Raw genomic sequence first — 26,378 nt, forward strand, 5'->3', positions numbered from 1 at the left:
AGTTTAAGAAGAATAGGTATTAACACTTCTTTAAATGATTGGTAGAATTTGCCCGTGAAGGCATCTGGCCCTGGACATTAGTTTGTTGGAAGAGTTTTAATTACTGATTCAGTTCCTTTGCTGGTTATTGGTATGCCCAAGTTTTCTATTTATTTCTATTTTAGTTTTTATAGGTTATATCCTTCTAGGAATTTATTCATTTCTTCTAGGTTGCCCAAATTATTGGCAAATAGTTTTTCATAATATTCTGTCATAATTATTTGTGTTTCTGTGATGTTGATTATTTCTGTCTTTCATTTGTAATTGATTTGAGTACTTTTTCTTTTTTTCTTGATAAGTTTGGCTAGAGGTTTATTAATTTTTTCAAACAACCAACTCCTGGTTTCATTGATCTCTTCTATTGTATTTTTAATGTCTATATAGTTCTTTTGTACTGTAATATTTATTATTTCCTTCCTTCTGTTGCTTTAGGCATCATTTACTTTACTTTTCTAGCTCCTACAGGTATAAGGTTAGGTTATTTGAGATTTTTCTTGCTTCTTAAGGTAGACCTGTACCACTATAAACTTCCCTGTTAGAACTGCTTTTGCTGCATCCCAAAGGTTTTGAACCATTATGTTTTCATTTTCATTTGTTTCCGTGTACTTTTTATTTCTTCTTTTAATTCATGTTTGACCTATTCAGTTTTTTAGTAGCACGTTATTTAAGCTCCATGTATTCTTTCCATGTGTTCTTTCCAGATTTTTTCTTGTGGTTGATTTCAAGTTTCATAGTGTTGTGGTCAGAAACGATGCATGGTATTATCTCAGTCTTTTTTGTATTTGTTAAGGCCTGATCTGTGACCTAATATGTAATCTATTCTGGAGAATGTCCCATGTCCACTTAAAAAGAATGTGTATTCTGCTGCTTTAGAATGGAATATTCTGAATTTATCTGTTAAATCTACCTGTCCCAGTGTATCATTCAAAGCCATTGCTTCATTATTAATTTTCTGTTTAGATGATCTGTCCATTGATGTAACAGTGGTGTTAAAGTCCTCTACTATTATTGTATGATTAAATGATTAGTTCCTTTATGCTTGTTATTAACTGATTTATGTATTTGTGGCCTTCATGTTGGGTGCATAAATATTTACAATTGTTATATATTCTTGTTGGATTATACCCTTTATTATTATTTAGTGTCCTTCTTTGTGTCTTGTTCAGTCTTTGTTTTAAAGTCTATTTGTGTCCAAAATAAGTATTGCTACCCTAGTTTTCTTTTGTCATACATTTGCATGAGAGGTGTTTCTCAGTCCCCTCACTTCCTATCTGCAGGTGTCTTTATGTCTAAAATGAGACTGATGTAGGCAGTGGAGAGATGGGTCTTTTTTAATATATACATTCTGTCACCCTGTCTTTTGATTGGAGTCTTTAGTCCATTTACATTCAAAGTAATTATTGATAGATATGTATTTATTCTCATTTTATTATTTGTTTTGTAATTGTTTCTGAAGCTTGTCTCTCATCCTTTTCTTGTTTTTCTCTCATGTTTGCTGATTTTTAGTGATGTTTTTGGATTTCTTTTCATTATTCTGTACATATTTATTAGTGTTTTTTGACCTATGGTCGCCATTAGGTTCGTATATAACCTCTTCTGCATATGCAAGTCTATATTAAGTTGATGGCTGTTTAAGTTTGAACTTATTCTTTTTTCAATGTTTATTTTATTTTTGAGAGAGAGAGAGAGAGAGACAGACCATGAGCAGGGGAGGGGCAGAGAGAGAGGGGGACACAGAATCTGAAGCAGGCTCCAGGCTCTGAGCTGTCAGCACAGAGCCCGATGCGGGGCTCGAACTCATGAGCCATGAGATCATGACTTGAGGCAAAGTCAGATGCTTAAACGACTGAGCCACCAGGTGCCCCTGAACATATTCTTTACTCCTCTCCACATTTTAGATATATTTAGACATATATTTTATATCCTTTTATTTTTTGAGTTCATTGACTGATTTTTTTTCAGAAATATTCATCTCTATATTTAGTTATGGATTGTTCTCCAGTTTATTTACTTGGTGTGAATGATATCTAGTTGTAAACATGGAACAGATGAGCTCAATGTCCTTTTAATCTGTCATCTTTTCAAGCTAGCTCTTCTCAACATTTTTAATTCAAATTGGCTTTTTCCACTTATGATATATTCCAATTTTCTTCTTTTTAGTTTTTGCTTTGGGATCTGTACAGAGGTTTACTGGAGAAGGATTTCGCGTTTTAGGTGAATTTTTTGTCAATATCTTTTGTTCCCTTTTCTACTGATTAGTAAATGTTCTCTTTGGTCAAGTATATTAACATAAAGTCTATAATATTTGTATAATTATTATAATATTATAGTCTATAATATTGTATACAAATGTTTTCTTTTCACGTTTTTATTTTATTCCTTTCAGTATTACAGAAATTATTTGTTTATTCATTGATTCTTTTTATGAAAAAAATTATACAACTCATGGCAGAAAAAAAATTGAGCAATTAACAGTGTTACATCAACTACCAGGACTACTGGGGATTCCTATATTCAAAGACTAAAGGGCTACAGGACACAATGGAAAAACTTTAGACATAATTATGCATTTTTGAATAAAGTAGATGATAACTGAAGACTTGTTTGGCTTAAAGGAGATACCATCAAAAGTGCTTCTGGCTTAAAATAATTCTGTTAATAATTTCTTTCTCTCCTTAGAGTTCACCTCTTCTGGGTCCAACACACCACCATTCCATACGGCCCTATATCTAAGCCTCTAGGCCTGGGACAGTATTTCATCTCAACCATCTTCTTCACCACCAAGTGGGTAGGTTGTTTGTTTATATTGTGCATATGATATAGATACCAAAAGAATTTATTTTTTTTTCAACGTTTTTTATTTATTTTTGGGACAGAGAGAGACAGAGCATGAACGGGGGAGGGGCAGAGAGAGAGGGAGACACAGAATCGGAAACAGGCTCCAGGCTCCGAGCCATCAGCCCAGAGCCTGACGCGGGGCTCGAACTCACGGACCGCGAGATCATGACCTGGCTGAAGTCGGACGCTTAACCGACTGCGCCACCCAGGCGCCCCCCAAAAGAATTTAAAATCAGCTGTGTGACTCTGAAAAAGTTTTTAACTATGATACAAACTTATTTAGAAAATTAAGGTGAAGTTAAAAACACTTTGTATATCCACCCAAGAAAACCATATATAAAGAAAGGTAAATCATTGTAATTTTTTTCTAATAATATTTATAAAATTTGGAATATGTTTTATAAGCAAATTCTTGTCATATAAATATATCTGATTGCTGAAAATAGTGTTATTCAAAGCATACGGTGAAATAATTCAGGGGAGAACTATGCATCATGATCAAAAATATAAAGATTAAAGTATAAAAAACCATGAGATACTTAATGAAAAAGCGAACTGAAGAACAATCTATATTTAGATAGATAGACTCAAATTTTGAGGAAGAGTGTAAATATATATATATATATATATATATATTCATGTTAACCTACCTATACATTATTATATACATGGAAATATATCCAGAGAATAAAATCTGAATTATCAAAAGTAGGCATTTACTGTGCAACGGGATGAAAGAAAAATACAAGACAACTTGTGATAATAAGTACATATTTCTCCAATGCATGCATTTTTATAACAAATTTATTAATTTTGAAATAATCAAAAATAACTGACATAAAATTTTGGTAATTTATTGACATATTCTTGGTTGAGAATTTCATTACAAAAATCACATTGTGGAAACATATTTATGGATATGAAAAGATTATAAACATACACAAAGTACTTATGTATGTCTCATATGGGATGTATGTGTACATGCACACATATATTTATTTATATTAAAATTTTCTCTCTGTGTGTGTCTCCCTCTGTCTCTCTCTCATACACATATACATTCATCAGTGGTCAGTGACCTCCAACTTCTAAATCTTCTTTAATAAAAAGTATTTGAGAAAATGAAACAATTTGCTAAATGCTTACTTTTTCAGGTGCTGAAAGAATATGTAAAATGAAATTATGATGTAATCTCCTTAATCAACAATTATCTTCTCTATCTTGTCAAAAATGAATATAATGAAAATGGTGTCACAATCTTGTGAGAAGTCTATTGACTATTACAAGCTTGGGATCAGAGCAAAGATGACAAAAACATGATTTTTATTAAGACAGTAAAATATTTTCTGTAGCCTGAATATATAAAGCATAAATAAGAAAATAGAAATCATGATCAACCCCCTTCTCAACAATAATCATTATGTGGCAAGTTCCTGAGAGGCTGTGGTATGCAGGGACAAGCCCAGATATGGACATGAGGAAACCTGAGGGATAAATGTGAAGTCATGAATCTGCTTTTTTTAATTGTAGTTGACACAAAATGTTATATTAGTTTCATGGGTACAACAAAGCAATTTTATAAGTGGATACTGGATACAGTTATGCTATGCTCACCACAAGTGTAGTTTCTATCTGTCACCATACAACACTATGACAACACCATTGACTGTATTTCCTATGGTGTAACTTTTACCCCATGACTTATTCATTTCACAACTAGAAGCCTGTATTTTGCACTCCATTTCACCCATTTTGCCCTTCCCTCCACCCTTCTCTTCTCCTCTATCACAGCCATCAGTTTGCTCTTTGTATTTATGAGTCTATTTTTGCTCTTTGATTGTTTCGGTTTTTTGGACTCCACATACAAGTGAAATCATATGGTATTTGTCTTTCTCTGACTTTTTTCACTTAGCAGAATACACACTGTGTCCATCCATGTTGTCTCAAATAGCAAGATCTCATTATTTTTATGGCTGAGTAATAATCCATTGTGTGTATGTGTGTGTGTGTGTGTGTGTATACACATATATAACTTATTTATCCATTCATCAATTGATGGATATTTGGGTTGCTTCCATATCTTGGCTATTCTAAATAATGTTGCAGTAAATGCTGGGATGCATAAATCATTTCAAATTAGCATTTTTAGTAAATACCCAGTAGCGGATTTACTGTATCATATGGTATTTATGTTTAATTTTTTGAGGAACCTCCATACTTTTTCCATAGTGGCTACACAAGTTTACATTCTCACCAAGGGAACACAAGAATGTCCTTTTCTCCACATTCTTGCCAACACTTGTTATATCTTGTCTTTTTGGTTCTAGCTATTCTGATGGGTATAAAAATAATATTGTGATTTTCATTTGCATTTCCCTAATGATTAGTGATGTTGAGCATCTTTTCATGTACCAGCAATCTGTATGTCTTCTTTGGGAAAAAAAAAAAGTCTATTCAGGTCCTGTATCCATTTTCTCTGGTGTGGAGTTGTAAATGTCCTAGTTTACTAATTTTGTTGAGGGTTTTTACATCTGTGTTCATCAAGAAACTAATCTGCTTCTTTGTGGATGGAACTTGGCACTTGATTTCCTTCAATACTTATCATATCTTTCACAGTATGTATTATTTTCATTATCCTCCCTACAAAGAAGTTAAAAGTTAGAGCAGGTTAGTCACTTGCCACAGAGCACAGTACTAAAAATATTCAGAGCCAGAACTTGAAATCTGCACTTATCCTGTAGCCCAAGTTGTGTTTCACTGGCTTCTGGAGCCTTTACTGCTTAAGGATGGTCTACAATACTGATCCACAGGCTGGAGTTCTATGACATATTCTTCATTAACTTTTTTTTTAATTTTTAAGCTTATTTATTTTCAGAAAGAGAGAAAGCACAAGCAAGGGAGGAGCAGAACGAGAGGGAGACAGAGAGAATCCCAAGCAGGCTCCACACTATCAATGTGGAGCCCTATGTGGTGCTTGAACCCACTGAACCGTGAGATCATGACCTGAGCCAAAACCAAGATTCAAATGCTTAACTGACTGGGCCACCCAGGTGCCCTTCTTCATTAACTTTTAAAATATTGAACCATATTGTTTCCTTAATCACAAAAATCTATTAAATTTTTTAAACCACTTTGCTTGCAAAAATTTTAAAAAACATATAAAAATCTAGGAAGAAAAACAAGCATATATATTACTCACAAAGATTAATATCCTTCATATAAAAAGACAAAATTGATGTAGAAAGACAAAATTATATCAACTTAGAATTCTCATTGAAAGCAACAAAAATGCCAGATAAAGTCATGAAAATCTCAGCTACAGTAATTACAGAAATCGTATTGCAAAACTTGTGACAATCTGTTAAATGATAAATTTTCAAAAATGGAAATGCTGAGACAGAGAATATACTATTTTTTTAGATGAAAAGAGTGTTGACAAACAGGTCTTTATCGTATACTCCACAGTTTTATAATTTTGTTTCACTTGACATAATCCATTAGAATTTAAAATGCTTATATCATTTGTATAAAATTTAAAGTGTTTATATCCTGGGACCACTGTGTGACTCAGTTGGTAGTCTGACTCTTGGTTTTGGCTAAGGTCATGATCTTGTGGTTCGTGGGATTGAGCCCCACATCAGGCTCTGTGCTGACAGCATGGAACCAGCTTGGGATTTTCTCTCTCCCTATTTCTTTGCCCCTTCCCTGTTCATGCACTTTCTCAAAATAAATAAATAAACTTAAAATTAAGTGTTTATATACTTTGAGGAATATATGGCATAGAGGGAACCACAGGTTGCTGATGAGGGCCCATCCCAGAATGGGCTCCTTTAGAATCTCTCCTTATGGCTGGTATCCCTGCTCCCATTGACTCAGCTGATGTCAAGGTTTGTGGTTAACATGTTTCCAGTGTAATGATGAGAAATTCTACATTAACGGTTCTGTGCAGAGGTTGACACTCAGACGCAGCTCCACATTTATATGTTTCTTTTTCTCAAAGCCTCTGTCTTCACATACTTTTCCCTGTGTGCCTCTTGAGTTTAGAGTTCATTCCATAACTAGTTCCCTAGATTTGTAGTAGCAAAGGACATGGCTTTATTGTCTTGTGTGTGAGCTGACTCTGCTCTGTGCACTCACTGAAACGAAAGCTCCTGTCAGACTACACTAAGATACTCAGTTTATGCCTCCCTTATAGACACACAAACACAGCTAGAGATACAGAAGAGACAAGGGGTATAATGCTTGATGAAGGTGGAGATACATGAATGGTGGTCCAGATATCTATTGGAGAGCTTTGATTGTGACACATTTCACATATCACAGCCTGCACCCAGTGGTGGTTCTAACACTTACCTTGCTTCACATGGAGTTGTAAATGAGAGTTTTAAGCTCAAGAGAGGAGTGAGCTGGGCAACTAGTGATGTCAGGGCCTGGCATTTTAGATGATCAAGTTTATTAAAGCTGTTAAAATTTCTGTGTGCTCTTCCTTGAATTCTGGAAAGAGCAAGCCATTGGCTTTTCTGCCTGGAGATGTAGGGTGCCATTTAATTGCAAAGATTGAAGATGATTTCTGCTGCAGTGATGTCTTTAGTTGACAGAGGCATCATTAGGCAAAGTTTGTCTGAATACTTAGGAAAGTGAAACAAATAATAATTAACAGAAACACTGCTCATATTTCGATTCTGACAGAAGTGACCTCTGGACCTGAAATATCAAGACTGGCTTCTTAACATACAGTGCACTGTCTGAAACATTGCAAGAAGTGCCCTTTGGCTCTAGTCTCTGTTAGAGAAAAATCCGTTTGCATGAGTATGTTCATTTGAGTCTGTGTGTATGTGAGAGAGACAGAAACAAAGAAAGAGAAAGAATGAATAAATGAGTGAATGAATAAATGGATACCACTGAGTACACTGACCAATTGGCAGTATTAACCACAAATAACCTGCTATGCATCCCCCAACAGGATTTATGTTCCATCTTACCCACACACATAAAATCACATATATTTGCTACAAAACTCCTTTTTAAATATATCATTTTAAAGGTTGCTTCCAAAGTATATTCCTTTATGTGAAAATAAAAGCTTCTAGGTTTGAGGCACCTGGGTGGTTCAGTCAGTTAAGCGTCCACCTCTTGGTTTTGAGTCCAGTCATGATCTCATGGCTCATGAGTTTGAGCACTGTGTTGGGCTCCGTGCTGCCTGTGCAGAGCCTGTTTGGGATTCTCCCTCTCTCCCTCTCTCTGCCCCTCTACTGCCTTCACACACACTCTCTCTCAAAATAAATAAGTAAACTCAAAAAAAAAGCTTCTAGATTATGCATGTTCCCCATTACCATCTCAGGTTGGCTACCTGGCACAAGTTAATGTTCTCCCAGTTTCTTGAAACCAAAAACCCACTTATATTCCTGTTTTTGTTAGTAATGTCAGTACCAAAAATATTTCTACTTTTTTACAATTAGAAAAGAGTAATAGATTGAGTATTGGCAATGATAAATAGAAATGAGCACTCTGCTCAATTAATGAATAAAATCCAGAAAACAGAAATTAAATTAATAGCCTGCACATTATTGCAGCTTGGAGTTGAGGCCACTAGCTGGCCAATGAACTAACAAGTGTATGTAGTGTGTTACATGAGGGGCATGTCCTTTGCTAACACCATAAGTGTCTCTGGTCCAATGAGTGGAATTTGATAGTAATTATTGCTACAAGTATGAGGTTTTTAAAACAACAAAAAAAAAGAGATTAATAGCATAAACAAAACCAATTTTATTTTTTAAATTTTTTTAATGTTTATTTATTTAGTTTTTGAGAGAGAGAAAGCTAGGGAGGAGCAGAGAGAGAGAGAGAGAGAGAGAGAAAGAAATCCCAAGCAGGCTCCACACTATCAGCACAGAGCCTGTCTCTTGGGGCTCAAACTCATGAACCGTGAGATCATGACCTGAGCTGAAACCAAGAGTCAGACAATTAACCAATTGATCCACCCAGGTGCCACAACAAAAAACAATTTTAAATCATGCTTTTAAAAGTTTTTTTGATGTTTATTTTTAAGAGAGAGAGAGAATGGGGGAGGGGCAGAGAGAGAAGGAGACACAGAATGTGAAGCAGGCTCCAGGGTCTGAACTATCAGCACAGAGCCTGATGCGGGGCTCGGACCAACAAATGGTGAGATCGTGACCTGAGCTGAAGTAGGATGCTTAACCGACTTAGCCACCCAGGTGCCCCTAAATCATGCTTTTTACAAAGAACTGGGAGACAGAGATAATAGAAAATATTTAATTTGTCTTAAGAATTCAGCTGTCAATGAAGCTGACAAAAATTGAAAACAAAAAACTATAAGTATCAAAAAATATTCAGTGATTAAAAATAGCAACAAACAATAGGACCCTAAAGGTGTAATTCAAATTCCGGTCTTGGCTACTGCCTTAAAGGACCTTCTGATGATTGGATAGTGCTTTTGATGGACGCTGATTCATTGTCCATACTCTCCCTTTCAATTAAGGAAATGCTGCTCCACAAATACTGGGAATACTGTCAGCAGGCAGGCTCACCACTGTAGATAGACACCTTAGACCTTGTCAGGTTGCTTACATTTATGACTGACCTTATCCCAAGTAGAGAGTACTCTGAAGAACCATTATAGCCCCAGAGCTTCCTGTGGGTTTGATTAAGGCTCTTGTTGGATTTGCATGACTGTTCAACTTCTCTGTCCACTACTGCTTCCTACCATTTACTTCAACAGGTATTGATATCAAGGACTGTCCTTAATGAATACCTTGTATGCTAGCATCCATTAAACAGATTGATTACAAGGAAACCTACACCCATTGTGTGATAGAGCTTCACAAATTATATTCTCTCATTTGACTCTCATAAGCTTCTGTCAGTGAGAAATAATCACCCCAAGTTTATAGCTCAGTTAATGTATTAGTTGGTTACTGCTGCATAACAAATTACCTCAAACTGTAGTGGCTTAAAAATAAAAGAAAAAACTTATTACCTTATAATTTGTGTCAGTCAGGAATTCAGGAGTGACTTAGGTAATTCTGGTTCAGTTTTTCTCACAGGTTGTAATCAATACATAAGCCAAATCTGCATGTTATCTAAAGGCTTTCCTGGAGCCTTAAGATCTGCTTCCAAGAAAGCTCATTGACATGGCCATTAGCTGGAGGCCTCAATTCCTTGCCACATAAGACCTCTCTATATATTGTCTGAGTGTCCTTACAACACGACAGCTATCTTTCTTTAGTGAAGTGATCTGAGGGCTGAGATGGGGCAGGGGGACAGAGACAAAAAGAGTGGAGAGAGAACAAGTTCAGGAAGCCATAGTAACTTTGTGCCTCACTACAATGCGTAAAAAGCCCAACTTTGACTACAGATGTGATTCTGGTATTTTCCTGGATAAAGAACGATGATAGCAGGATGGTCCTGAATTGGTTAGCCACACCAGTTTGACAATGCAGCCGTTTCACAGCCCTTTTCCTAAGCCCTTTCATTCCTTGTTTCTACAAGTATCTGGTATCCATGCTGAGCAAAGGTCTATTAGGGACAGAGACTACTGCAGATACCTATGTCAAGGAATAGGTAGATTGTGTGTGATATGGTATAGAGTGTGATATGGGAGGACTGATTAGGACAGAAAACAGCAAATGGAAGTGCTGGCCAGGAGGGTCCATCAGCAGCTGCTGTGTTAATTTCCCTGATCCTTGACACATTTTATTTAGGGATAGGGTGGTAGGGAGTCTGGGGCTGTGGGACTAATGTGGAATCAGCTCTGCAAAGAGGCATTATTTCCATGTTATTTTTTTTTTCTGACCCTCAGGCACAAAGGTATCAAAATACCTGGATACTTCCAAAGAGGCACAGTTCTTACATGGGTTGCTGGTGGTGGACCCCTCCCTGTCCATCATTAGGGCCCAGGATCCTCTTCAGGGAAGGTGCCCCAGAAGCAGCTGCAGGCCTTCAGAGGAGTGGCTTTAGTTATGTCCTTTTCTATCCCTCACCTCCAATTAAATTATGTGTCTTTCCTCAGAATATCTCTGGTTCTTAGTATTTTGTCCTAGAACTTGTCTCTGAATTGATACCCTTATTCCTGGGATCCCGGACTGTAGTCCCCACCTCCAGTCCTAGTACATAACTCTGGAGTCTATTGATCCCACTCAGTTTCTTATAAGACTTTAATGGCATCATGCTCTTAATGATCACAGAATTCCCCTCCAGGCACTGCTGCTTGTGATCCCACCACTTTGTAACCTCTGTACCAGAGAAAGCAAGTGGTTGGATATAAACACTTCAGTAGCCATATCCAAGGGCAAAAACTTCAAACCTAGAAAAATCAATGTTATACACTGTCCTCCACCCTAACCAAAATAAAATAATGCAGGGTAAAAGGGTGTCCAGATGTTCTTAGCATCCTAACCTTCATCAAAGAAAGGAGGTAATGTAATGGTAGGGGAGCACACTTTCTGGAGGTTGGGGAGGACAGTCATAAAGACGTGGCCTAAGATAGACCAACAGCCAGGGAATACCAGGACCCTCTATCTCCCCAGGAGAATGTCATTGTAGAGCATTAAATCCACAGAATTGCCTTATCACCAGTGCTCTGGCTGGCACCTGGTGGGCATTTAATGATTGCTCAATGCATGAATGGAGCTTTAGCTATCATCCAGTTTAATAATTCTGTATTTGGTACTATATTATTTCGCCAGGTCTTCCATAACAATTACCACAAACTAGGTGGATAAAACACAGAAATTTTGTTTTTCACATTCTGGAGGCCAGACGTCCAAGATCAAAGTGTCAGCAGGTTTGGTTTCTTCTGAGACCTCTCTCTTCTTGACTTGCAGATGGCCTCCCTATTGCTGTGTCTGCACATGGTCATCTCTCTGTGCTTATTTATCCCTAGTGTCTCTTTCTGTATGACCTAATCTCCTCTTCATATAAGGATATCAATCAAATTGGCAAACCTTAACAGACTCATATTAACCTAATTATCTTTTTAAAAGCCCTATCTTCAAATACAGCCACATTCTTAGACAACAGGAGTTGAGGATTCAACATATGAATTTGAGGAGAAAACAATTCAGTTCATAACAAGTGGTGCCACTCAAGTACAGAGGATGGAAGGAGCTCCCAATGTTATAGTAGCAGAAGGTTTTCCAGCTTCTAGAAAAGTATCTCCTAAGTCTTGCAAGGCCTTGATATTGCCCTGACTTCCTCCTTATCAACACGTTTCCCCTATTTACCAAGCTTTCCATCTGATAGCTTTTCTGAAATGCCCCCCCCACCATTTTCCTCTTGAGGATACCTATGCCTTTCTTGGGAAAATGTTTTCTGTCCTCAAATTTTTACTTCAGCTTGTTTGTGGATACCATTGGCCTCTCTGAAGAGGGATCACATCCTTACACCCCACAGTGATTTGAAAGAGAAATAACGACAGAACCCATGAAACAAGGATGCCCTCTATTCTGTGTTGAATTGTGTCCCCTCTCAAAATTTGTATGCTGAAGTCCTAACATCCAGTACCTCAGAATGTGGCATTATTTGGAAATACAACTTTTGCAGGTGTAATTAGTTAAGATGAAGTCATACTGGAGTAAGGTGGACTCCTGTCAGATATGATTAATGTCGTTATAAAAGGGAGAAATTTATACACATATTCATATAGTGAAGATGATGCAAAGAGACACAAAGAGATGATAGCCATCTATCAGCAAAAAAAAAAAAAAAAAATGTCCTGGGATATATTCTTGCTTCACAGCTCCCAGAAGGAATGAATTCTGCCAATACTTTGATTTCAGATGTCTTACCTCCAGAAATGTGAAACAATAAATTTCTCACTTGTCTTGTGTTAGGTTGGGAATACAGGCTTTAGTAACAGAATGCCGCTGTTTGATTCTGACTTCTTCTACTCACTAGCTATATGATATTGCACAATTTAGCTTCATTCTGTGCCTACATCCTCATCTGTGAAAACGAGGATATAATATAACCAATCTCACGTTATTTTAAAAATTAAATGGGGGTAATTTAATTATAGATCATGTAATCGTAGCTCATATTGTCAGTGTAATTTGTTATCTAGATGATGCCTGTGCCTGTGCTCTTTGTAGGTGTATGTGGACAAGACAGACATTTAAGAAAGGGAAGTAGCTCCTAAATTCCAGATTCTATTGGTTTTTATGCTTTACCCCAGTATCTAACTTGTGAGATCATCCTGAATTTAAGACATATATTTAAGATGGCTTATCAGCTAGCCCTGAAGGCCCAGAAATCCAGGGCAATGAGCATCTCTGCAGCTGGGAACTCAAAACAAAATCTCCCAAACCAGTGCTGAAGATTCAAGTTGGCATTAAGAAATAAACAATACATAGACCCCAGTCACCAAGACTCTCTAGTCCCTCTCTGACTCTGGTATTTGAGTTCTTCAGGTGAGGTTTCATGCAAAGAAAGTCTTCTGACACTTTCAGACAGCTTGCTTCTCAGAGAAACTGCCCCCTTAACTTATTCCACTATCCAGGTCCTAGCCTTGGGAAGACAAAGTATACAGTTGTCAGCCCCAGTTCTCTCCCTTGCCTGGCTCACCTCAAAGCTAAGGCCCCCTGAGGCCATAAGGAATATGGCTCACAGAGAAGCCATTGGAAACATAGATTCGTGGTTGCTAGGAATGGAGGCAATAGGGAAATGGGACTGACTGGTAGTTACAGAGTTTCTTTTAGGATGATGGAAACGTTCTTGAATTAGAATGTGGTGATGACTACAACATAATGAATATCCTAAAAATCTATTAATTTTAAAATGGGGGAAATTTATGTTATATAAGGTGTATCTAAGTAAAAAAAAAAAACATAGCAGAAGGAGGTGACTTGCGTGACATAGAAAGCCTAGGTCACTTTAGAGAATACCTAAATTATCATAAACTTTTGATAGAAATATAAATGTTAAAGGCACTGCCGGTGAGAGTTCAGAAGGAAATAAGGAACATGTTTTTAAAAACAGGAGAAAAGGATAACCTTGTTATAAAGTGGTAGATAGCTCAGCTTAATTGTGTCTTCCATTTGTGTAGAAAGCAGAATTTGTAAGGAATGAACATGATATTTTGAGGAGAATGCCAAATAAAATGTTAAAGGTGTAGCCTTTTTTCTCCTTGCTGCTTATAGTAAAGAAGAAGGAACACATAAACTGAAGGAAGAATGTTAAGAATAAAAAACCCTAGACTTAATTATTTGGGAAATTCTGAGCCTATTCAAATTGTAAAAGATGCTAAAACTAAGGGATTCACTATGAGGAAATCATTCCCTAAAGAGAAAGCAATGGGTATGGCTGAACAACCTTTGTTAGAGCTTCTAAAGGATGAAAAGATCAAAGTATTTATTCATACAGAGGGCCCTTTGAGGAGATTAAACATGTGACTCATGGATCCCATCAACTATCTCAGCAGATTCCAGTTACAAAAATATGTTTATCCAGGAAAGATCTGTGAAAGCTCTGGTCAAATGCAATGAATATTTGACATATAAACAGTTGACTCATAAGGTTTTTGAGAATGTTATATCAGCAGAAACACTGCCAACTTGAACTGAATGGGAAAAAGAGAGGATCAAATGAAGGAAGGCTGTTGGACTCCCAAAATTCTACAGGCAGGAAACAGGCTGATAAAAGTACTCAGCTTCAAACATGTATTATCCTTCAAGGAAAATGGAAGGATAACTCTGAGGACAGAGCCTTGGATATAAAGGGTGGAGCCTCAGGCATAGAAGTCAGAGCCTCTAGCCATAGAGAATTATTCCTAGGCCTTTAAGCCTAGTGGAGCTTCTCTGGTTGGATTTCAAAATTCCTTGGAGCCAATAACTATTTTCTTTATTTTCTCACACTTGGAGTGGGAATGTCTGTTAATTATCATATTCCTATCCTACCACTGTAATTTGGGAAGAGGTAATGTTTTTACTCCCTCACAGGCCCACTAATAGTTTTTCCCAAGGGAGTATCATACTCAGTTTCTCACGTATCTGATTAAATGATTTACAGTTGATATTGTGGACTTATATTGATATGTAATGTGTTAAGACTTTGGGGGATATTGGGATGAGGTGAACACATTTTGCATGTAGAATGGATATAAATTTTAGGGGGTCAGAAAGCAGACTATATGGTAACCTGAATAATAGCCTGTAAGGATATCAATGTCTCAGTCCCTGGAACCTGTAAATGTTGTCTTATATGGCAAAAGGGACTTTGCAGATGTAATTAAGTTAAGGATCTTTAGATAGAGAGATTATTCTGGTAGGCACTAAATGTAATAACAAGTATCCTTGTTAAAAGGAAGGGAAAGGGAGATTTGACACAGAAGAAAGAGGCAATGTGATGACTGAAGAAAGATGCTATGCTGCTGGTTTGGATGATGGAGGAATGGATTACAAGCCAAGGAATACAACAATGCAGCTCTAGAGGTAGAAATGGAAAGTCAACAAATTCTTTTCTAGGGATGCCAGAGGGAGGCCCTGCCAATACCTTGTTTTTGACCCAGTAAGACTGATTTCGTACTTGGACTCCAAGACTATAAGAGAACAAGTACATGTTGTTTTAAGCCACCAAGTTTGTGGTAATTTGTTACAGCAGCCATAAGAAAATAGTACTGGAACCTTTAGAGATCATCTAGTGAAGTGGTTTGCAAGCAATCCTCAAAACTACTTTTTACAGCTCTGCTTCAACTCAAGGTGCCTAGTTTTTATCTTATTCATGTCCATCTGGAAAAATTTCATTTTTTCGAAAAATGAACATATAGGATATTTAAAAATACAATCACTGATTTAGTCTAATACACAGTTTTATAGATGAAGAAAAAGAAAAATCCCAGAAAGTGAAAAGATTTTCTCATATTCCAGAGCAGACAAACAAAAAACACCAAAACAAGTTCCAATTAGCGTTTCTTCTGCTACACTGCACTAGAACTGGAAAAATAAATTGGAGATAAATTGTAAACGAGTAAATCATATATGTAGAGAGCATAGAAAAGTGCCTGGGACATATATGCCCACAAATGTTATAATATGTACTTGAATTTGCAGAGAATATCTCTGGAAGAATACACAAAAATCTGGCAACAGTGGTTTCCTCTATGTAGGAGAAATGAGACACAGGAGTGGGAGAGAAATGGATTTTTCACCATATGCTTTTTTTTAATTTTTTAAGTTTATTTATTTATTTTGAAAGAGAGAGTAAGAGGGGTAGGGGCAGAGAGAGATATGGGAGAGGTAATCCCAAGCAGGCTCCACACCGCCAGCACAGAGCCCAATGCGGGGCTCGAACTCACAAACCATGAGATGATGACCTGAGCCCAAATCAAGAGTCAGATGCCTAACTGACAGAACCACACAGCCACACCCACCAAATGCCTTCTTTAACCATGTGCATATACTATCAATTTCTCTATACATAGAATCCCTAAATTGTGAGAAGAATTAAATGAAGCTATCTTTCCTTGTTTAGAATTAGGGTTCCTATCTCCTCCATGTGGAGATATGGAACCAACTCAGAATCTCTAAATTAGTCATGCCAAATTGTACTTATAGAGTATAATATAGCAAAGGTTCATTTCAGTCCAATGTCTGTATCCACCAGTCATCTCTACAAAGATACCTTCAGAGCACATTTTTCAAAGACAATTAGACTTCCAAAATTAAGATTTTTAAAAAAATTTTATAAATATTTGCAAATCATATTTGAAAATCCAACTAGACAAAGTTCACTACCTGCTTATTACATACACCATATTCACCAGCCTTAGTGTCTTTCCTGAGACTTAACTAAGTCACAAGAATAGACTCCTTGAATGGTCTATTCCCCAGCTCCTCTGTGTTTCCTATATCTAGCCAAAGTAAAATTATTACTCCAATCACCTAGCTGTGTTACCCATTTGGGATCCAATCTCTGGAGAAACTTCCCTGGGACTAATGGAACACAGATCCCATCTGTTATATTTCTTGGGTTAAGTAAGTTATCCTCAGCTCTTTCCATTCCCTGAAATAGTGAGGACATTGGATAACCCAGTTATAATGTCCCATAAGTGAATTTCTATTTTCCCCTGCCCATTCCAAACAAGTCAAATTCCAAACTGAATTTTTTCCTTAATCTCCTAGATTGCTATTGGTCTGTTGCAGTTGGCCTAAGGGATGAATCTCCACAATCTCAGAAAACAAGCCCAGGTCCTTGTGGACCTAGAACATTTGTCATGTGTGATTCCAACTGAGTTTACAATCATAACCTGGAAGTTAGAGTTCCAGAGTGCAAGTGAGAATTATGGTGGCTGCTTCCACCCTTGAAAACCCACATCATTCTGTCAAGAAGAATGGGTTGTTCTAATCCTAGAGATGTTGAAACAGGATATTAATTCAGCTACAGAACAGGACCAAGGATGAACTTCATACAAGTCAGTCACTGACTTAACTGCTTTCATTTGGTGTTACTACCAAAGACTCCAAACCTCACCCTTATGATCACTTGAGTGACATGAATCCTATAGAGTCTGAGAACTGTCCTCAACTGAATGCTTGTTAGCAGACAATATCAACTTTCATCCAGTCCCCAGTTTTCATACTGCCTCATTCCATAGACCAGAACAGGAGGTGGGGGCTCTTACTATTGCTACATCCTTTAAAATTATAGGGAAGGGCACCTGGGTGGGTCAGTTGCTTAAATGTCTGACTCTTGATTTTGCCTCAAGTCATGATCCTAGGATCATGGGATCAAGCCCTGTGTCGTTCAGCGTAGAGCCTGATTAAGATTCTCTCTCTTTCTCTTCCTCTCTTTCCTTCTGTCCCTCTCCCACACTCACACACTCTCTCTCTCTAAAATGAAAATAAATAGGAGCACCTGGGTGGCTGCCAGTTAAGCGGCGACTTCAGCTTAGGTCGTGATCTCACGGTTCATGGGTTCAAGTCCCACTTCAGGCTCTGATTTCCTGACTTGCCTTTATATTCATACTCTGGATAATTCCATTCCAAAAAGGGTTTTCATAGCCCTCAAGGAAATTATTTTCAATTATACAAAATAATGTTAGCACCTGATGCCTTGATTCCTGCTCAACCACTAGCATACTCTGAAGGAAAGCTGAGGGTTCACTGGATTCTCAGCTAGTTAGGATATAAGGGCACAGAACCCATAATCAGTTGCAAAACAAAAGGAACTAAAGTTTTCTTGCAGCTCAGAAGTTTATTAACTGAGGTTGGACCACTTGGTGTTACTTGCTTGACCTTGCATCTCTGTGTCCTGGTTGTAGTGAGGAAGAGGACTAGCTGCTCTATTGACCACAGGTGATGTCATCCCAGGAACATGGTGAGCCCTCTCTCCTGGTTCCCTGTTGCCATATCTGGGATCCATCACTATCAGACCCCACTTCTGTTTCTTGTGCCTGAGCTGAAGGGATGATATATTGTTTTTTTGTTGTTGTTGGGTTTTGTTTTTGTTTTCGTTTTTTAGGATTTTGGCATAGTAGGGGCTAAATACTTGCTGATTGTGATGCATCAGATTGAAAAATTTCCAGCCTAGTTCTGTCAACTCCCCTTTGATGAGAATAAAGCCTCCAGGAAAGTCTAGCAGAGACTCCTGCATGCCATGAACCAAACATTTGAGAAACAAATGGATTGATTCATTGATCTGTAAGCAAGATAAAACAATGAAAAGAGGAAGATCAAAGAGGTTTCAGAAAAAAATTCACAATGTCCTTGCACTTTTTGCTCACCAAAGATTAAGTTAACTGAGATATTCACTGACCTACCCATTCATCTGGATAAACTGTATAAATGAGAATTATCTACTTCATTTTTGAGGAGGGAATGCTATCAAGCTCCCAAAGACAATGCATGTTCAAAATATGTTGACCTAGCAAATTTCTGGATATTCATAAGATTATATGGTTTTAAGTGAGTTCCTTGTATGCATTGACCTACCAAGAGGATCCCAGATATTGTAGATGAAATTATAAAGGCATGCATTGCAACAGTGCACAAAATTCAGTCCTACACATCCAAATCAGTTGATGTTAAGATGCAAAAGTAGAAGCAAGCTGGCCAAGTTTACTGCTTCCATTGCAGCATGGAATATGTCCTACAGCCTAAGTCAGTATTAGTTCCTTGGAGGTGAGTAGGAGCCCACAATGTAACTTTTAAAACATAGGCTAGAGGAAAGGTCTCCCATCATAGATCTTGGACTATATAGTTAGGAAAATGACCAGGGATGACTTGGTAGGGTTGATGGGACAGTATTTCACACTTGCAAGTTACATATCTTAGCTATGGGTCCACTTTAAAACCATACAATCACTCTTCAAACTGAAAGAGATCTATTTCAACCCTGCATATTATAGATGAGAAAACTAAAGCCAAAAGTCTTTCCCAATGAGCATGCTTTTCTATTTTTAAATAGTTAGCTAACTGGCTTCCAAAGTTATGTTTATCTCTTCATCTTCCACATTCTTTTTTATTTAGTTTATTTATCTTTTTTTTTTTTGAAATAGAAAGATAGAGCATGCAGGAGGAGCAGAGAGAAAGGGAGGAAGAGAGAGAATTCCAAGTAGGCTCCATGCCACCAGCACAGAGCTGGACATGGTGCTTGACCTCACAAACTGTGAGATCATGATCTGAGCTGAAATCAAGAGTCAGACACTTAACCAACTGAGTCACCAAGGTGTCCCTTCATCCTCTACATTCTTGGCACCCCTCCCTATCACTACTATGGGACTCTTACCAACGATGTTATGAACACAGTTCTCCTTGGCAATATTCTGGAGTTAGCCTAAAAGAGATGCCATGTTTTATCTTCTCAGGGCAGTAAGGTCCATGTCTTTGAGGCCTTGATGGATTTCCTGAGACACTTGTTCACTCACACTCAGCATAGCTTCTTGAGGCCTAGATAATGAAGGACAGAAAGCAGAGTGGCCTTGACATAGGGTCAGAGCAGAGTGGCCCTGACCTAGGGTCAAAGCCCAGAAAGCCCCTAATAGAAGACAGGTCCTCAAAGGATAATTCTAAGTCACCACTACTGGTAGACAGAAGGACCCCATGTACAGATTAAAAACCTTCATTGTTATCCTCAAGGGGCCAACTAATTCATACATATAGTATTATATTCATCTTCAAGTAAAACAACATAAATTGGAGAAGGGTTCAGTTCTATAGTTGGATTCACTCAGTATTCTTTAGTCATATAAACATTATTTAAATCTTGTTTTAAGATTTTCTTGGGTATTTTCCTGGTTGTTCTTTTCATATTTCACCAATTAAATTATAAATATGTTAAGAGACCTGGACTTCTAATTCCTCTTTTTATTTTCATTGTGGTGCTCTGCATGCAGTGATGATCAATCAATATTACTGATCAACTAATATACATACACAAATCCAACATCACCCATTCAAATATCTAATGAATTATTTTTAGAAAACATGATAATGAATCATTTGTAGCAAACTAGCCTCCACACCCTTCTCTTTGGAACTAAGTTTTATTACTCTATTCCAAGACTTGACTTATCAAAAGACAGCAACAATCTTTGCCAGTGGTCCCCAAGGTCCTTTGTGTGGTTTTTGATGACAAATAATCAATAATATATTACCAAAAAACACATATTATTTTCAATTCTAAGAAAGATCTGCCTATGAAGCTTACCTAGAGTTAAATTCCTCTGTCATGGCCTTGGTTATGCACTTCAGTTTATCCACAAATTCAGAAAACCTGAGTAAAGCATTACCAGAGAAACTTCTGGCTATTAACAAGACTGAGGCTAGGATAGTTAACTGGTGCAGCTGGGACTCCATCTCCCACAGCCAGATTTTGTCCATCAGCAAAGTCTGTTGAGAGAGGGAAGAGTGGGTTAAGAGACGAAAGTTCTGGTAGAGATGTTAAATACAAAACAAAAAGGCAAAGCTCTAAAACACATTTGTACCTCAGGGAACTCATAATTATCAGGATCCCGGAGAAGGTTCATATAACTCTGGAATAGCACCCTTGTGGAATTGGGGACATCTGAGTTTTTAGCTACCCAACTTGGAGGTGAACAGGCCAAGCTACAGGAGCTGGAAGATCCATGAGAACTTGGAGATGGTATAATGAGATCTGTTGCTACTTTGGTTAGCCATTTTGTGGTGTAATCAAGGAGATCTATGACATAAAAGTGAATATGTGAGGCTTAAAGACTAAGACTTGGTCAATAAAAATTATTTTGTTGGACTTTCTGTCCTAGTGAAATATTCCTTTTCCCTACCCTTTACCCAGAAAAGAAACTTTCTATTCAAAAATTAGAAAATACTTTATCACTGTAAGAAGGCAAACCCAAAGTCAAATCTCCCTCTCCTGCACTTAAATTTTAAACATACTGGGATGCTTGTCAAGGAGTTCTTGAAATTTAGCTCATTCATACTGGACATAATGTTCCTGCAGGCAGGGTCAAAGGCTCTGGATAGTATAGCTCACCATGTCCATTTTCACCAGGACGAGAACATGGAAGATACTTCTGTCATAAGAAGAAATCAAACATTTACACTATGAAAGGAAATCTAGTGTGGAAGGGTGGAACTCAAGCAAGAAGTTCTAAAATCACAGTATTTTAGAGTTAAAGTGGGCCTTAAAAACAACCATCTAACTTGAGTTTACATATAAAAATACTGCAGTTAGGGACCCAAGACCACAAAGTGATTGTTGTCAGAAGTAAAGACAAATATGTCTTTTGTCCTTTTAGTTACCAGTCTAGAACTCTTTCCAATGTAGCCACTACTTTTTAGAAAGAGTACTCAGTGGAAGGGAAATGATCAAAGCCCTAATAACTAACTATGAGTAGCTGGAGTGATGGTGATTGAATTTCTAACTCATTGGTCACATCACTTTACCGTTCTGAGTCTTGGTTCTCCTAGCTATGAAACGGGGATAATCTTCATTTATGTCCCCTCACAGGGTATAAGTTAAGATACATAGGAGAACATCTGGGAAAGGGCTGTTTGAAATCTCTAGAAGAAAGAATTACTATGCTATGTCTTAGCATCATTTATTAAAAGGAGCCCAAATGATCTAAAGATCACCAAAAAAGACCCCAAGAGACTATCCTTGGAAAACAACAGCCACTAGTCTAGGGAGGAAAATAAGAGATATTAGTCAGTTCATCAGTATAGAAGAGCAAGATAAGGCAGGAGCTACAACACAGTATCCAGCCTAGAGTTTTCTGGCACAGTTGTCTAAGGCAGATTTCAGGGTCACTACATTTAGTTTCTTACCTCAGTAACTGCACAGGATCTGTTATGCTTTCTACTTTCTGCACAGCTTCATCTTGGACTGGTGCACACAGTCAATGGAATGAAATTGTTTAGAAATCCTAACACTCTCCAATGAACAGCCCTCTTAAAACAAAGTCATCACAGCCTATGTCTTTTTGGAGTCTCAAAAACTAGGTCTCTAATTTTCTTGTAGGAGAATATTATTTCTTTCTGTTTAGGGACCAATTATAACACAAGGCTTCACTGGGATCAGTAATAACAATAGTGCAATATTATTTCTTCAGCACAATGAGGTTAAAATATAAATAAAAATAGGAGTATCATAAAAAGAAGTGCAGAATATAAAATATAAAAAAAAAATACACACCACCACAAGGTGATTGAAGCACTCCTAATGAGGGATAAAGACATTTTGATTGTTTTACTTGAAAGGTAAAAGATAATAAGCAAAGGAACCATTAAAGATCATTTGAAATTGCTTTCTGACTCAAAAGTATGAGATCCTTGTGGGCAAGGGCTCTTTTATTCACTTATGTGCTTCTGAAACATAGAAAAAGCTCAGTGAAAATCTTTTTAATTGAACAATATACTGTGATATTATAGCAAGATACCAACTTTCAAGCTTCATATCATACAAATAAAATGCTTCTCTAGATGGTCTATTTAAGTAATGGACCATGTTCAGAAAGGCAGTATGCAACTTAGGATATTGGTAGCCATCAACAATCCAAAGATTTGGTCTGCCCAGAAACTTAACATCCACAAATGAGAGGTTGGTTACTCAACTCCTTAAATTCTTTTAAAAGTTCAAGAGCATAAGTGAGGTCAGGGGAGTACTGGATAGCTGCACTTTCAGATGGTCCCAAAAAGCATTGTACATTGTCTCCATGAATCTGCCTTCCAAACTATAAGAAGTTTAAATGAACAAATTGCTCTCTACCCAGAGAACTGATACAGGATCATAATGTCCTAAATCCCAAACAGCACTTTTAATATCATTAAAGATCATTAAATTGACAGGCCAAGAGCTATATGTAGATGGGCAGAGTTGAATAAACTGAGTTTAGTATCAGATGCAAAGATGTTAACCAAATCATCTCAGAAGGGACCTCAGGGATCCAGAGAAGCTCTCCTGCAGTAGAAAGAACCATGAACTAGGGGTTGAGCCCTTGAGTTCTAGTCCTGGTTCTGCATCTAACCTAAATGTATACCTTAGTTTCTGTGTCCATATAATTATACTTTACACTAGATATTCTTTTTATTTCAGTTTTGAAACCCAAGAAAAAATTTCCTTCTTGATAAAACTTGAAAGTCTTAGGTACACCTCAAACTCAGCAAGCTGAAAATTCAACTCATTATCTCCCCCGTTCAGCCCTGTTCCTTATTCATGCAAACCAGAGAGTTTAGCTCTTTTCATCTTAAAAATATAATAATAATGCATGTTTTTTTAAAAAAATACAAGAAATACAAAAACAAGTGGGTAAAAATGTCAAAGTTCATCCCCCAACACACCAATCCCACTTGTGAGATGTCACCAACACATAACTCTGGTGTGTACTGGATTCCTTCTAAATTACTTTCCCCTCATCTATTTATCTACTGGGTCACAAAATTCCAGAGATTTTGTTTCCTAAATATCTCTGTAATCCATCCCCATCTACTATAAATTCCTACCTGGACTATTTCAATAAGTCTATTAAATGGTCCTCCTGCCCCCAACAAAGTCTTACACACACCATGCCACATATTCATGCTAAAATAAATGATTTTTTTTAAGATACAAATGTGATCATGATGGCATGTTCATTTAAAGTTCTTGAGGGTTGGAAGATGGCGGCATAGGAGGATGCTGGGCTCACCACGCGTCCTGCTAATCACTTAGATTCCACCTACACCTGCCTAAATAACCCAGAAAACCACCAGAGGATTAGCAGAACGGAGTCTCCAGAGCCAAGCACAGAAGAGAGGCCCACGGAAGAGGGTAGGTGCGATCTCCATGAACTGGCAGGAGGGAGCCGGGGCGGAGGGGCAGCCTGCCGGCCAAGCAGAGACCCCGAGTCTGGCTGGCAAAAGCGGAGGGACCGGACAGAGTGTGTTCCGACAGCAAGCTTGATTTAGCGACTTAGCATCTGGGAGGTCATAAGTTAACAGCTCTGCTCGGAAAGCGGGAAGGCTGGAGGACAAAGGGAGGGAGAGCTGCTGAACCCCCAGATGACAGAGCTCAGTTTGGTGGGGAACAAAGGCGCTCGCCAGTGCCATCTCCCTCGCCCATCCCCCAGCCAAAATCCCAAAGGGAACCGGTACCTCCCAGGGAACTTGCTTTCTCCGCGCAAACACCCAACTCTGTGCTTCTGCAGGACCAAACCTCCAGCAGGGGATCTGACTCCCTCCCGCTGCCACAGGGCCCCTCCTGAAGTGGATCTCCTAAGAAGTGAGCTAAGCCTGCCCCTCCTGCTCCTGTGCACCTTGCCTACCCACACTAGCTAATACGCCAGATACCCAGCACCACAAGCCTGGCAGTGTGCAAGTAGCCCAGACGGGCCACACCACCCCACAGTGAATCCCGCCCCTAGGAGAGGGGAAGAGAAGGCACACACCAGTCTGACTGTGGCCCCAGCGGTGGGCTGGGGGCAGACATCAGGTCTGACTCCGGCCCCGCCCACCAACTCCAGTTATACACCACAGCACAAGGGAAGTGCCCTGCAAGTCCTCACCACTCCAGGGACTATCCAAAATGACCAAACGGAAGAATTCCCCTCAGAAGAATCTCCAGGAAATAACAACAGCTAATGAACCGATCAAAAAGAACTTAAACAATATAACAGAAAGTGAATTTAGAATAATAGTCATAAAATTAATCGCTGGGCTTGAAAACAGTATAGAGGACAGCAGAGAATCTCTTGCTACAGAGATCAAGGGACTCAGGAACAGCCAGGAGGAGCTGAAAAACGCTTTAAACGAAATGCAAAATAAAATGGAAACGACGATTGAAGAGGCAGAGGAGAGAATAGGTGAACTAGAAGATAAAGTTATGGAAAAAGAGGAAGCTGAGAAAAAGAGAGATAAAAAAATCCAGGAGTATGAGGGGAAAATTAGAGAACTAAGTGATACACTAAAAAGAAATAATGTACAGATAATTGGTATCCCAGAGGAGGAAGAGAGAAGGAAAGATGCTGAAGGGGTACTTGAAGAAATAATAGCTGAGAACTTCCCTGAACTGGGGAAGGAAAAAGGCATTGAAATCCAAGAGGCACAGAGAACTCCCTTCAGACATAACTTGAATTGATCTTCTGCACGACATATCATAGTGAAACTGGCAAAATACAAGGATAAAGAGAAAATTCAGAAAGAAGTTAGGAAGAAACGTGCCCTCACATATAAAGGGAGACCTATAAGACTCATGACTGATCTCTCTTTTGAAACTTGGCAGGCCAGAAAGGATTGGCACGAGATCTTCAGTGTGCTAAACAGAAAAAATATGCAGCTGAGAATCCTTTATCCAGCAAGTCTGTCATTTAGAATAGAAGGAGAGATAAAGGTCTTCCCAAACAAACAAAAACTGAAGGAATTTGTCACCACTAAACCAGCCCTACAAGAGATCCTAAGGGGGATCCTGTGAGACAAAGTACCAGAGACATGGCTACAAGCATAAAACATAGAGACATCACAATGACTCTAAACCCGTATCTTTCTATAATAACACTGAATGTAAATGGATTAAATGCGCCAACCAAAAAACATAGGGTATCAGAATGGATAAAACAACAAGACCCATCTATTAGCTGTCTACAAGAGACTCATTTTAGATCTGAAGACACCTTTAGATTGAGAGTGAGGGGATAGAGAACTATTTATCATGCTACTTGAAGCCAAAAGAAAGCTGGAGTAGCCATACTTATATCAGACAAACTAGACTTTAAATTAAAGGCTGTAGCAAGAGATGAAGAAGGGCATTATATAATAATTACAGGGTCTATCCATCAGGAAGAGCTAACAATTATAAATGTCTATGCGCCGAATACCGGAGCCCCCAAATATATAAAACAATTACTCATAAACATAAGCAACCTTATTGATAAGAATGTGGTAATTGCAGGGGACTTTAACATTCCACTTACAGAAATGGATAGATCATCTAGACACACGGTCAATAAAGAAACAAGAGCCCTGAATGATACATTGGATCAGATGGACATGACAGATATATTTAGAACTCTGCATCCCAAAGCAACAGAATATACT

At 38.1% G+C, this 26,378-nt stretch overlaps 1 non-coding gene and 1 pseudogene across 1 annotated transcript; one reads left to right on the forward strand and one right to left on the reverse strand.

The window, feature by feature from the left end:
- The first annotated feature begins 8,433 nt into the window (after positions 1-8,433).
- On the forward strand, positions 8,434-8,587 carry LOC125932457 (small nucleolar RNA SNORA62/SNORA6 family). The gene has a single exon (XR_007460619.1). It is a non-coding gene; the product is annotated as a small nucleolar RNA SNORA62/SNORA6 family (small nucleolar RNA).
- Positions 8,588-18,172: 9,585 nt separating this feature from the next.
- The window catches only part of LOC125931352 (T-complex protein 11 X-linked protein 2-like), a 15,804-nt pseudogene continuing 7,598 nt past the window's right edge, over positions 18,173-26,378 (reverse strand).

Source organism: Panthera uncia, chromosome X (genome assembly GCF_023721935.1).
Source record: "Panthera uncia isolate 11264 chromosome X, Puncia_PCG_1.0, whole genome shotgun sequence".
Classification (NCBI taxonomy): Eukaryota; Metazoa; Chordata; class Mammalia; order Carnivora; family Felidae; genus Panthera; species Panthera uncia.